The 12,220-nt window shown below is 37.0% G+C and overlaps 1 non-coding gene across 1 annotated transcript; it reads left to right on the forward strand.

Annotated features, from left to right (window-relative positions):
* The first annotated feature begins 864 nt into the window (after window positions 1-864).
* On the forward strand, window positions 865-970 carry LOC131163281 (small nucleolar RNA R71). Its single transcript, XR_009139051.1, has one exon. It is a non-coding gene; the product is annotated as a small nucleolar RNA R71 (small nucleolar RNA).
* The last annotated feature ends 11,250 nt before the right edge of the window (window positions 971-12,220 follow it).

Raw genomic sequence — 12,220 nt, forward strand, 5'->3', positions numbered from 1 at the left:
TTACTATTACAGACCCATAGAAAATAATTAACTTAAATACAATACAAATAAAGTCTCCAGGGCTTTCAACCTCTACTTCTTGTGCCATTATTTTGATTTGTCAATTGTATACCTATACATATCCTCAGATAGCCATCAAATACAACAAGTATTTGTCATTATCAAAACTAGGTGTGACCTATAAGGTCAACAGGTTGTCAGCACCGTCTCTTGAAATGAATCATATTTGGGTTAAGGTGGAAGCTGCTGCTGCAATAATGACAATTTAGCAGTGGAGTCAGGTGACTTTGGAAATTTTGATATGATCATGGAGGTGGGGCATTTGGAGCTTATGGGAGGTCTTTGAGATTGAAAACTTGGAACTGGTGGTCTCCACGAGAAGTTAGGATGTGCTTTCCACTTGGGGTTGTAGGTATTTGAGTAGGGGTCATTAGCTGGCTTATCATACCAATTGTGGGTGGCCTTTACTTCCTCGTACATAAGTTCAAGTTGGGAATATGCATGAGGGCAATTGTAACATGTATGGGAAGGGTCAAAGAAGATTGCACATACCTCTACATACGTCGTTGTTTGTGGGCCCAGGGACAAACATTGGTCTAATTTTTTGGATATGGCATGTAGGGTAGGGGCTAGGTCTTGTCTAGTGGCCACATCGTAAACTCCTTTTGGTTTAGAGTTTGATGGATTAAGTAGTCTACAAGTGGCATCCATGTGCTGCTGAGAAATTTTATCTAGATTTTCAAAGAGAATCTATACCTCATTCTCATGCTTAGTGAGGAAAGTACCTCCGCGTCACGCATCAACCATGGACCTATCTTTCTCAGCCAATCCTTCGTAAAAAGTTTAGACTAATTGCCACATAGGACTTGGTGATGTGGGCATTTTCATAGCAAGTCCCTAAAGCGCTCCCAAGTCTCGAAAAAGAGTTCCCCATCCATCTGTGAGAAACTTGTGATGACTCTCCGAAGTTGATTAGTCTTCCTAATTGGGAAGTACTTTTTAAGAAATTCATCTATGGTGGCCCAATTGGCCACCGAGTTTCGTTCTAAGGATGTCATCCAATATTTGGCCTTATCCTTTAGAGAGAACGGGAAAAGCCTAAGATAGAGAGCATCATCACTGAAATTAGGTAAGTGGATGGTGGAACAAATTTCCAAGAACTCATCTAGATGCTGATAAGGATTTTCAGTAGAGTTCCCACGAAAGTTGGGCAGCATTGAGATGATTGAAGTTTTATCTCAAATTATGCCCCCTAAACATCTAAGAATCGGATGCAAAATGACGATGTGAATGCATTAGGTACAAAGTAGTCCCAAAGAGGCCGATGGTGTTGCTCTCCCACCACAGGTTGTTGGGGAGTATGGGGTTCCGGGATTTGTTCAGCGAGAATCAGGGGGTTATCTTTAGCAATTGTTTTCGATTCACACGACTCAGCCTTCTTCGGATTAGAAATAGATTTCCTAAGGGACCTACGACATTTTTCAATCTCAAGATCTATGAGAATTATCTTGGGCTCCAAAGAACGCAGACCTAATATACACACATGTAAGCACACAAATTAAGACTTCAAAAACAAAAAACAAAATAAAGAAAATAGAAATTAACAAAGAAATTGAAAACAAACGGAGAGCAAATCAAAAGAACAAGGCAATAATACTCTAGAGTAGAAGTTGGCTTATAACCATAGCCAATTCCCCAGTAACAATGCAAAAATTTGGTAGGCTCGCCAAGGCTTGGGTCCTTAACTACCAAAAATAATATTTATAAAACCTAACTATCCCAAGTTTAGTAGAAAGTGGGTAAGTCAGGTATTGATCCATGGAGACTTGAAGCGCAATTATTAAACAACTTTTACTTAAGTTTTGTTATGAAAAAGTAGTCAAAGATGGTATTTTGCAATGGTGATTATCTAACAACTATTGGAAAGCAGGTAACTAAAAAAAATAAATCTAAACTACTGGAAAACAAGTAAATTTCTAAGTTACCCTACTCCTACAAAGCGACATTGTGATCTGAATCATATTCTGGATGCCACGCTTCTAACCATGCTCATCCAGACTTCCATAGAAATACTAACCCGAGCGAGCCAAAGTGGGAAAGGGGCGATCGAGGGCACAGGGTAGCAAGAGTGCACGAATCATCTGGAGTATGGTAGAGATCCAAAGTATACCCTATCTCAACAATAACGAACACCTCCGCAGTTCCGTAACCGACTATTTCCCTCTGACTGATACGTAGCAATACTTATCCTTATATGCAATCTTTCATCAAACACATAGCAAGTAAATGGGAAGCAGTAAATTGCAAGAAGAAAATGAAGGCATGAGTAAAATGAACATCCCTTTATCATTCAAAATATCTGTCACTAATGCTAGAAGTACAAGAGGAGATCCTAATATACACGGCTGATGTATGAATGCCACCGGTTGTCACAGGCTGTCAGACACTCCATACACGAATCGAAACTACTATACTCCTACTCTAACTTGGCTCTTAATGACTTCCTAGGTATGTCACTAACCTGAGAGAGGCCAAAGAGGAACCCAGAGCTTGTGTTTGTAGCGAATACTTATAGGCTCTAGGGTTTACAAGGTTTGTTTTACAAATTAAGAAAGTTTGCAGCAAATCTCGCACAGTAGATCATCACTGTCGACCAAGTCGCTCCTATGGCATTCTTGTGCGCGCCCCAGTCAGATCTCGTGGGAAGTCAGGGATTCAAATCTTCAATATCTTCAACTCTGTCATGCCTTAGGGTCTTGATGGTCAAGTTGATGGTTGAGACCTGCAATATCTCAATCTTCAAGAAATCTCAGTATCTCGACATGGTCACCCCTTGAGGATCTCTTGGTCGAACACTTCGTCCAGACTCTCAGTACTTTTGAATTTTAGTTTTGTCTCAATATCTCAACGTGGTTGCTTTAGGGTGTCACTTGGTCGTGCACTTGGTCAAACCTCGCAACCTTGGAGTCTGTAGTGGAAGAATAAGTCGCCCTTATGTGACAGTGGTCACGCCACATAGTCGAGCATTATCTTTCTGTCTATTTATGATCCAGAGCTTCTGGAGCTTGGCTAGTTGTCTGAATTCGAGATTTGAATCCTCCAAATTCTCCTTGGCTTCTTGTAATGCCTAACTCCATGGTTCTAACCTATTTTTACTGAAAAGACAAACAAACCTTGTATAGCTCTGAATAATGATAACTTTGGGTAAATACATAATGAAATGAGGATAAAAAAGGTAAATGAGGGTCTAAAATAATGTATTTTAGAGACTCGTCATGTGACCAGCAACACAGAGGGGCACTTAGTCTTCCACCACAGACACCATGGTTAAGACTAAGATCTAAATGCTGCAAGGTTCGACCAAATGACTCTTCAGGGTGACCACGCCGAGATATTGAGACTAAAATGAGAGCAGAATTACTAAGAGCCTCGATGAATTGTTGACCAAGAGACCTTAAGGGGCGACTATGTCAAGTTCTCGAGATTTCTTAAAGATCAAGATCCTACAAGTCTTGACCATCAGCTTGACCAGCAATACCCTGAGGTGTGACACTATCAAAAACATTGAAGACTCAAATTCTTGATTTCCCGAGAGTCTTAACTAAGGCGTGCATAAGAATGACATAGAGGCGACTTGGTTGACCACGATGATCTTCTGTGCGAGATTTGCTACAAACTTTCCTAACTTCTAAAACAAACCTTGTAAGTCTGTAAGTACAATGGGCCTGCCCCTCCTGGTCCCAGATTGCTAGGGGGACAACTCCACTTTACACTAAAGCCACATCAATTGCCGTCTCCCACACTACTGATCGTGTGGTACCACTATCATTATTCTGAACTTATAGCTACGGTACCGTGCTCCTGAATCTGAACTAAACCATACTATCCAAGTTCCAATAACATATAATATGGTTCATATACTGAACATAACTGTTTCGTATTTCATAAATTTTGTCTTATCATATATGATTCTGGCATCTGCACCAACATGAATCTCGGCATCAGCACTGCCATAACATAACATGAATCACGACATCTGCGTCAGCATATCATAACACACTGAATATAATTTCTCTGTACTGTTTAATATTAATATTATAAAATCATGGTTCCTGTATTGTTTTATAATTGCTCTGAAAACTATCATATGTTGCTTGATCTGGGAAAGCGCATTATTTTGGTATACATAATAATTACATGGAAATTTAAACTCATGGCACAAGAAAATGGGTAACATTCTGAATGAAAAATCTATTCTTAAATCATAATTTCTGATAAATCACGTTTAAATCATATCCCTATTCATAGCAGTATTTCCCAAATATAATTCTATAATATACATATTTTCCTAAAATTTAATGTCATAAAATAATAAATAATTTCATAAAAAATCCTGACCTAGTTTATCCCCTTACCTAGCTTACTGAGAAGCCCCCAAAACCCCTAATCCTACACCTATAGTGTTCCTAACACAACACCCTAAAATTAACATTTTTCCCAACAAAACTTTAGTATTATCTTCCTTAACATATTCTCCTCGGTCCAAAAACTCCAAATACCCAATAAAAATGAAATTAACTAACTTACCCAAATTTTGGGATGGTGCCCAAGTAGGCCTAACCAATGATCCACTTCAGCAAATATGGAGAGAATCTTCCCCGTGGCAGCTTCAGATCGTCGAATTGGTGAAGAACCAGCCCACAAATCTAGAGAGAAAGGGTGGAAGATGAAATGTAAGAGAGGGAGAGAGAGAGAGAGAGAGAGAGAGAGAGAGAGAGAGAGAGAGAGAGAGGAGGGTTGCATACAAGATTTCATGTTGGAAATCTAAGTTTGAACTATTTATACACCTACCTTCATCAACGAGACATGTCACTTCATCAACGAAGTCAAGTAGAGAGTTCGTCGACGAACACTTATTTATCGTCAATGAATTTCAGACCCTATAACAACCCTCTCGATAATTTCTTGTCCACAAACCCTCCGCTATCCCTTTTTTTTTTTAATTTCCTTTTTCTCTCATCTTGTATTATTTAAATACAATAATTCTTTGGGTCTCTACATATATCATGTTCAAATTCAGCAATCAGAGGAGTATGTGACCTTCGCTGCCTTTCATTGAATTGCCCTCTTCTCAGTCCCTCAATTGCAGCTTCTTGTCTATCCAATCTATCTCTCAACTCCCTAAAAACCGTATTGAGTCTTTCAAATTACTATTGAATGACTTGCAAGGTGAACAATGAGTCTTGTGGAGGGTTCTCATTCTAGCTACCCTTGCTAGAAGTTTCAGTGTCAACCACCTTTCTACTCATGATTTCAAACTTGCAAAAAGGATATTAGAGAGAAAAAAATTCCTTACTCACTCCATTGCATGTTTACCCTCAAACATTGACACTCAACGCTCGTCGTGTTTTGACACAAATTTTTTTTTTTTTTTTTTTACCTTTTTCCATCTAATACGCTCACACACTCGTGCCTCTTATCACTCAGGATTTCTCTTTTAGTTATTTAGTGAACAAATCCCAAACAAACCAATAGTTCAACCAAATGCAACAATTGAATCAATGAATTAGAAACAAGATATCAATGAAAATAACAATAGAACAACTAAATCATGACACAAAACAACGAAGGAAAGAAAAAAAGAAGTCAAGAAAACTATAGTGACACAAACGAAATAAGAATAAATTCAATGGAACAAAATAACCAACTCGACCAAGGATATAATCAAACACAAATCAGAAAAATAAATTGAATAGATTTTAGAATGGACTAAAATAAAGCTAAAGGAGAATCCAAGTTAAGTGCAGCCACAAATTGCTCAAAACTTCAAGCTACTACCTCCTCTTTTTCTTTTTCTTTTTTTAATGCAAAATACTGTATTTTCTCTTTCTTTCTTTTTTTTTTTTTTTTTTTTTTTTGTATGCCCAAAATGGATCTTCCTTTTTTGTGCTCTAATAGGCCTTGCTTGTGTTTTTTGCAATTTCCAGCCACAAAAAAGTCAATCTTCATGATGGATGATATTAAAGAAGAGACGGAAATTTCAGAAACAAGAAAACAAGATAGGTAGATCGGATGATAGAAGAATATGAAATAAGGATAAATGATTATAAGATAAAAGAATTTTCAAAAGCAAACAAGAAAAATAAGATAGACAGAACCTTATTTAAACCAAGGCTCTGATACCAAATGAAGCGAAACCCCAAGAATGAATGTTCGAAAAACCCAAATCAGATTTATCAAAACCTCAAACCTAAAATAAGATTCGACATGGTAGTGGATCCTTGACCTATTGCTTGACGTGAAGCACAAACCAAAAATATCAAATTAATGGATGAAAGCCACAAAGGTAGCACATTTGATTAGTTCGGTGAAAGTTCAATGAAGAACTTGAAGAGAAATAAACCTCACTTGGAATTGTATTCAGCCCAAAATATTCCTTTTTCAATACAACAGAGAGTTGGCTACTTATAGAAGCTAAAAGAAACCCATGACATCAGCTCGACCAATAAAATTAGATTATGACATCAATATGGCCAATAAAATAGCCCCACATAACCTTAAGCATGCCATGTCATTTAATGAAACATGTGCAAGTCACATTCCATGTGCCATGTCATTTAATGAAACATGTGCAAGTCACATGTCATGCTTAATTCACGCAATTGGCCCACTATTTATCCCATACTTTAATTAAAATAATAAAAATTTCCCAAACAGCTCCTATTGGCTTAAGGTTCCAACTTCACACGTCTTTAGACAATTTACTATCTTAGGCTCTTCAAGAAAGTCCTTTTCTTTAGTGTCCATGGTCCTCATTGACTCTTGCTTAAGCAACTTCTCAATTAGTCCTTGTGTAGCCTCCTTGATCTTCTTCGCTCTAGCTCTTGTGATGGGTTCGCTTGGCATGTGAAGATCATCCTGTGCAATCGGAGCTTGTTGGTTCATATCATAATGTGCTTTAGATTCTCCAAAATTCCCATAATTTCTCAAGGTTCTCTTTAGAATCCAACACAATGATTCCCCTCATGTATGTCTCTGAAGACAAGCTTAGGAAAATGTAGACTTGTGTTGTTATGGTCGTCTGCTTCTATATGAATTCGACAACTATTCCTGGGGACAAGTTTTTCTCCAAATTGTCAATTAATACGAAATGGTCATAACCAGTGATTCTATTGATAAGTGAAGTTTTCCCGTCCATATCTAAATCTTGCTCTATAGAATAAAACAAAATTGACTTATTTTTTACATTTGAACTATAAATATCCTCATGGTAGGCAACACTTCCAACACTAGAATCACCCCCTTCTTTTGAATCTAAACTAGACGCTAGTAGGGCGATAGGCTAGTTGTCAATTATTAAATTGTGTCTAAGAAAAATATGTCCAGCACTGAACAGAGTAAAGTACATTAGTTCATAAATTGAAAAAAAAAAAAACAAAAAAAAAAAAAAGTCAACCTCATACCATACAGAATAATATGGAGTTAATTTGTAGTTTCAGTTTAGGACACCTCTGACATTCACAACGGAAACCTAAGTAGCAGTAAATGTAAATCACATTCGCATAACCATAAAATATAAAATACCAAAGTCAACTACAATCCACAGTGATACTGTATTCATATACAACCTCAAAATATCAAAAATACATCTAGGATCCCACAACAAAAATCTCCTAACCCTAGTACAAACTTACCCTCCTAACTAGGTAGCACCAGTGACTCAACGGTGGCCTCAATCCGCCGGTATTTCTGGGTTTCCTGAAAATTATTTAATGTTTGAGGGTGAGACACTTCTCAGTAAGGGAAAATAAACTAAATATAATTGTGTGGCAACATGAATATTTAATGCTAATATAGATATACAGTACATTTTTCATACTAGAAAACATTGATCATTTAATAACTCCATAACCATATACTTTCATATTTCTAATAAATTATATGGTTCAAGAACTATTTGGTATAACTAATGATAATACTGAAAATTTACCCAGGATGTATAGTTAGCTGATGTCATGTATTACCCCCCATGACGGGTTATGCAGCCCGAAGGCGGGATCCAACAATGGCTGGCCGACCCTGTCGAGTTAAAAATGTCTGTAAGTACGATGGGTCCACCACACTCTGGTCCGGACTTCCAGATGGATGTCTACAACTCTACACTAAAAGTCACATCGACTATCCATCTCCCACCCCCTCGTGGGGCGGTTAGCACAAATCTAAACATAGTAATCTAATCTATATAGCTACGGTACCGTGCTCCTATAACTGAACTAAACTATCATTTGAGTTCTGATAATACATAATACATGATAATATACAATTTATCGTAAAAAGGTTGATAACATTTTCTGTAATAACGTAAATACATATGGCCTTGCGCCGTTTACTTTCATATACGTGGCCTTATCCCAAAACCATACATGTACACGGCCTCGCGCCGGCTATCAATCACGGCCTCGCGCCGAATATTTCATAACTTCTGAAAATCATACTTTATTGATAAAATTGCCATAATATAATACTTATCATGTAAAATAATATTCATGCCACACAATGCTGAGTAAAATCATACATTTCATCCTAAAATCATATTTCTTGTATAAAAGCAGTATTTTCCCAAATATGCATTTTTACCATAATATACCAATATAATACATGTTTTCCTAAAAATTAATTTTCTGATAAATAATAATAAATTGCATGGAAAATAATTTTTTTAGTTTATTCCCTTACCTGATACTGAAAAGAAACCCCCTAAATGCACTGGTCCTGCACTCGCAGGATTCCCCATTCAACACCCTAAATCCAACAATCCCCAGAACTAAACTTCAGTATTTTTACGTGAATATCATTTCCTATAACTATGAAAAGACTAAATTTGGCATAAAAAGTCTTACCTGAAACCGGGAATGAATTTCAACTCTACCCCACCAACGATCCACTCCGGTAGATTTGGAGAGAACTTCCCCAATAGCGTCGTGGTGGCCTTAGATCGTCGATCTGGCGAACGATAGAGCCGAAATCGAAGAGAGAGGAGAGAGAAACCATAGGGAGGAGAGAGAAAATGTTTTCTACCAATTTTTCTGTGTAAAAATCAAGTTTTACACTATTTATACTATGGGCTTCGTCGACGAGTCACGTCACCTTGTCGACGAGGTCAAGAGGAAATTCGTCAACAAACTCTCCTCTTAATCAACGAAATTTAGAGTTTCCTGAAACCCCCCTCTCGGTATCTTCTTGTCGACGAAGTGCACCTTCATTGATGAGCCCAATATACAACGTCATTGACGAACGCATTCGTCGACAAAGCCTGGTGCCCCCTTTTCTTTTCTGTTTCCATTTTTCCATTCTCTTAATTATTTAAATACCATTATTCTTCGGGTCATTACAACTGGACAGATGAAAACTGAAATTAGGAATAGCTTCCCAAGAGGGGGGTGAATTGAATTCTAAAAATTTCTTTTAATTCCTTTTAAGTTACCTTAAACCTCTTTTATTTCTTTTAACCAATTCTTGACTTATTTGTTTAATTATTTAATCAATCAAGAACTTAGTTCTTTTATCCAATCAATAGCACAATCAAACATTCAATCTTCAACCACACTTTGAAAGTAGAAACAATCAAACAATTAATCACAATTTCCAAACCAATACACTCAATTTGATTGCCAAATATAAATTCACTTCAGCACAATAAGATTGATGTAAAATTCAAGTTTTAGCACTTTTTGGAATACAAACACTATCCAATCAATCTCAAGCTTTGTACCATTCAATCACAATATATCTTTTATTGTCAGCCCTGGATATGAAATTGTAAGCCTTGTTGTTGAATTATAATTTATACTTTGCTGATATAGATTTGCTTCTTCAATATGTTTTTCAACAACACATTCACACTCTTCTCAATATTCAGACCTCAACTAAACTCTCAGTTAATTTATCCTTGGGATGTTAACCAAGTAACGTACTCCCGTATGGTTTCTACAAGATATGGTATAACTAACGTACTCCCTTTCGGTTTCCGCAACCCAAATCAAAATTAGACTTCAAGTTTACTTGATTTCTATATTACGTAGTACATATGATTATCAATTAAACCATCCACGCAATTTAAATATGCTTGAAAATAAAGAGTAAGGGAAAGAGAGAGTGAGATGGGGATTTTTACGAGGTTCGACTTCAACACAGCCTACGTCCTCGCCTTTGGCAAAACCACCAAAGGATTCACTAAACCTATTCCACTAATGAGTGGAACAAACATTTACAACACTCCTTGGTTAAGGCTAGAGCCCGCCTTCTCCAGACGATATCCCCTCGTCCGGTCACTCCTTACATAGGCTAGAGTCCGCCTCTCTAAGCAATAACCCCTTGCGTAGCCAACGATCCAAACAACCCTTGGAATCGCCAATCTACAAGAAATAAATTAAATATTTGTGTACAAGAACTTGCTCCTAAAATAGCTGATTAGTACAACAATTCAGAACTATATACTTCAAAGTAAATAACAATATGAATATTCAAATTGAAGCTCAAGGAAGTATATCACCAATTTAATTCTTTCAATGAATGAAAGATTGAGAATTTGTAGCACAATATTGGTGAGTAAAATCAACAAGAACTTAGTAAGTTTTGTGCAAGTTGAGAGCAAGAGAGAGCCTTGAGAGTTTGAGAGCAATTTGAGAGAATTGCTGAATTTTAATTCTTGGTTGTATGATTCAATAATATTTGACGCTTATTTATAGACTTTAAAAGGTAAGGAATTTGGTCCCCAAGTGTGTTGAAATATCCCCCAAGTTTCCATAAATTTTGAGCCACAAACAACCCCATTTAAAAATTTGACCGTTATGAGAAAAATCAAAACAGCCGCGTGGCAGTCGCCTGCCATGAAATTATTTAAAGGAATAGTAGGGGCAGTAGCCTGGAAGTCGCCTTCCAGAACTAGGGCAGTTGCCTAGTAGTCGCCTTCCAGAACTAAGGCAGTCGCCCGTCATGTCCACTCAGGCGCCTGGCATGTTCAGGCAGTCGCCTAGCATGCACATATGCTGCTGTCAGCTTCAAGCACCCTTCTGTTTTTCGGTCATACCATTTTTTGTATAACTCCAAATTTTATAATCTTGGTGTCAAATAAAATCTAAGAGAAAATCCTACAGCTTTCATGTTGAACACTTTTTAAAATAAAGAGTTTTTGACAGAGAAAAATACACCTCAATGCAGATGTAGAAAAATTATCAGCATTTTGAAAATCCTCTTTTTTATACTTTTCATTCCAAAAATGATTTTAACCTTTTTGAAATAATTTTTGACCTTATAAAAATATTTTTCAAGTATGTTCAAAGGTATATAGGTTCAAGACATTAACCTAAGAGTTTCATGTATCCATATTGAAATTATTTGAAGTACTTACATGAAATTTCCTAGACTTTTTCAAATTTTCAATCCTTGAATTCCTGGAGGTCTTTATGTTTGCTTCATCTTTCTTTGAACTTTCCATTTTGATCACTTGGGCTTTTATTCTTGAAGCTTTTTCTTTAATATCAATGCTCTCATGATCTTCAAGTTTTAATCCATGCTTTAAGCTTCACATTGAATTCATTCTTTGAAGTGCAAGCTTTCATCAATTCTTTAACGCTCTATCCTTGAGTCCTAAAAATATATCACTTAAACAAAACATGTTAAGTTCTACTTGTTTGTTAGTATCAAAATAAGATGTTAAGCCTTGTAAGGCCAACAAAAACAATTCCTGATATTATCCAGGAAGCAAGACTGGATATATATCAAGTTATATATTGGCTCTCCTCACTAGTGTGGTTGACACCATAGATTAGAATTGTGATACCTTGTGGAAGAAACACTTAAGAGGGATTAGATGTTACTACCCATATCAACAAGGTGCACCCTTTTTTCAGAAGCCTTCCCATAAAAACTCCACGGTTAAGTGTGCTTGACTTGGAGTAATCTTGGGATGGGTGACTTTCTGGGAATATTTCTCAAAAAATGTGTGAGTGAGGACAAAACGCACTGAAAATGACACGTATTGGTCTGTGGGGCCAGTCATTAGTCCAATAAGCCCCGTCCCCTATTTTCTGGTCAGAGTGGAGGAGGAGAGACGCAGTGCTCCCTCGTAGACCCAGGTTGGGGTGTTACAAGAATCTAAAAGAGTTTACGGTAAAAAAGAAGGAGCAACCAATGTCGTTTTAAGCAGAATGCTTGAAGA

This window comes from Malania oleifera, chromosome 8 (genome assembly GCF_029873635.1).
Source record: "Malania oleifera isolate guangnan ecotype guangnan chromosome 8, ASM2987363v1, whole genome shotgun sequence".
Classification (NCBI taxonomy): domain Eukaryota; kingdom Viridiplantae; phylum Streptophyta; class Magnoliopsida; order Santalales; family Ximeniaceae; genus Malania; species Malania oleifera.